We start from the raw sequence: 2500 nt of genomic DNA on the forward strand, positions 1-2500 counted from the left end.
ATGCGAAACGCTCGCTAGGCGTAACCGGCTGATTACTTTTAACGTCCTTCCGTCGCTTTTCAAATTAAAGAAGAACCACGGTGTGTGTCTATGATAGAACTACCCGATCCGATTTTCGTTGATTCTTTGATAGTCTACCAAAGTCCACCGTAAGTTCGAAAGAAAAGCATTCGTGGACTGGACGACCGGCTAAACGCGCGGTCTCGCAATCGATATACATATTCGTAACAAAGAGAGACATGGGGCGACCAACTTCTCAGAGTATATCCCTTCTTTTGGGTTCCGTTCGTATCGCGCTTCTCGTCGTGTTCGTTCGAGCCTCTCCATAGAGGATGATCGTCCGATTCGTTTGATAAATTATCATTTTTCCCTGGGGCTGTACGAACGAACAGAGAGGAAGACGACGACCGACGGATACCACAAATTTCACGTGGTAGGGCATATATTACATATCATAATTATCAGTGTTTGGTCAAATTTCTTTCCAGTGTCCTTTTTGTTATGCTCCAAAACTAGTATACGCTTTATTTTCTCTTTCCTTTGCATAAATTATTAACTTCGGGCAACGTCGGGAGCGCCGGTAATCATTAGATTTGTACGAAACGCGATTTGCGCCCCACGGTGGTTTTTAGTGCCGTCAAAGTCAGAAATCGTAGGAGCGGTGCTTTAACGGGCGGTCGTGATGATACTCCAGACAACACGACGCACGACGCCGTAAAACACTCGCGCGAGTCCAGACTGATCTCTGCCTCACCACGCAAGGGGTGCGCAAACTTGCCAATAATATATAATATTTATTCTTTTTCGTACGTCCAGCGACAAACGCCAACGAAATACCCAAATTCTCGCTCGTACGTTGATACCTTTCTCTTCATCGACCCGGCTCCGAAACGTTCTTCGCCATCTCCCCGAAAGGAGAGGTAAACGACGGCGGGGTTAGGGAATCTGAGAACAACGCAAGCAGTTTTAGGACAAGTGAACGACCCTCAGCCAGGCGTGGTCCAGGAATTTTATCCGTGGACCGCAATGTGCGTTCGAAATGTCGATGTTCATGTGTCCTGCAGTTCACACGTTGACGCGCAATTAGCTGCGTTCTTCATCGACCCACGAGCCAAGTGATCCACCGTTCAGGGTAATCATATACAATTTACAATTTTTCTCTTTGTATTTAAAAATGCTCCTTGTTCTTTGCTTTAAAAATATTCGATGTTCGCACCTCCGACCAGCGTATCGACGGAGGATTGAACGCGCCATATCGACGACAAAAGTTTCTTTTTGTTTCCTGAATGACGGAAAACCATCGTTCGACGGCCGGGCGTACAGTACATTCAAAAGCCTTTGCGCGTGGCTGCGACCAACGGGTATAATACACCCGTATATTCTTGGTTCCGAACAGTAACTTCACGCGCAATCGGGCGAACGCACGCGGCAGCGCCCATCGGTTGCTCGATGAAATCGATGCGATAAACTACAGCCTTCTCGGCTGGTCGTCGTTAGTCGCGCGAGCAACAGATGGCCGCACAATCGACGCGTCGTCGTTTGCGATTATTCGCCTCACGTTAGCCATGAGTATGTATATTATTCATTTACGAACGAACGCGGCAGCGTCCATCGGTTGCTCGATGAAATCGATGCGATAAACTACAGCCGTTTCGGCTGGTCGTCGTTAGTCGCGCGAGCAACGATGGCCGCAAAATCGACGCGTCGTCGTTTGCGATTATTCGCCTCAAGTTAGCCATGAGTATGTATATTATTCATTTACGAACGAACGCGGCAGCGTCCATCGGTTGCTCGATGAAATCGATGCGATAAACTACAGCCGTTGCGGCTGGTCGTCGTTAGTCGCGCGAGCAACGATGGCCGCAAAATCGACGCGTCGTCGTTTGCGATTATTCGCCTCAAGTTAGCCATGAGTATGTATATTATTCATTTACGAACGAACGCGGCAGCGTCCATCGGTTGCTCGATGAAATCGATGCGATAAACTACAGCCGTTTCGGCTGGTCGTCGTTAGTCGCGCGAGCAACGATGGCCGCAAAATCGACGCGTCGTCGTTTGCGATTATTCGCCTCAAGTTAGCCATGAGTATGTATATTATTCATTTACGAACGAACGCGGCAGCGTCCATCGGTTGGTCGATGAAATCGATGCGATAAACTACAGCCGTTTCGGCTGGTCGTCGTTAGTCGCGCGAGCAACGATGGCCGCAAAATCGACGCGTCGTCGTTTGCGATTATTCGCCTCAAGTTAGCCATGAGTATGTATATTATTCATTTACGAACGAACGCGGCAGCGTCCATCGGTTGCTCGATGAAATCGATGCGATAAACTACAGCCGTTGCGGCTGGTCGTCGTTAGTCGCGCGAGCAACGATGGCCGCAAAATCGACGCGTCGTCGTTTGCGATTATTCGCCTCTGGCTATCCGTGAGTATGTATAATATTCATATACGAACGAACGCGGCAGCGCCCATCGGTTGCTCGATGAAATCGATGCGATAA

The 2500-nt window shown here is 48.8% G+C and overlaps 1 non-coding gene across 1 annotated transcript; it reads right to left on the bottom strand.

The window, feature by feature from the left end:
- Positions 1–980: 980 nt before the first annotated feature.
- Positions 981–1135, bottom strand: LOC143350624 (5.8S ribosomal RNA). The gene has a single exon (XR_013081185.1). It is a non-coding gene; the product is annotated as a 5.8S ribosomal RNA (ribosomal RNA).
- Positions 1136–2500: the final 1365 nt, after the last annotated feature.

Source organism: Colletes latitarsis, unplaced genomic scaffold (assembly GCF_051014445.1).
Source record: "Colletes latitarsis isolate SP2378_abdomen unplaced genomic scaffold, iyColLati1 scaffold0007, whole genome shotgun sequence".
NCBI classification, from domain to species: Eukaryota; Metazoa; Arthropoda; class Insecta; order Hymenoptera; family Colletidae; genus Colletes; species Colletes latitarsis.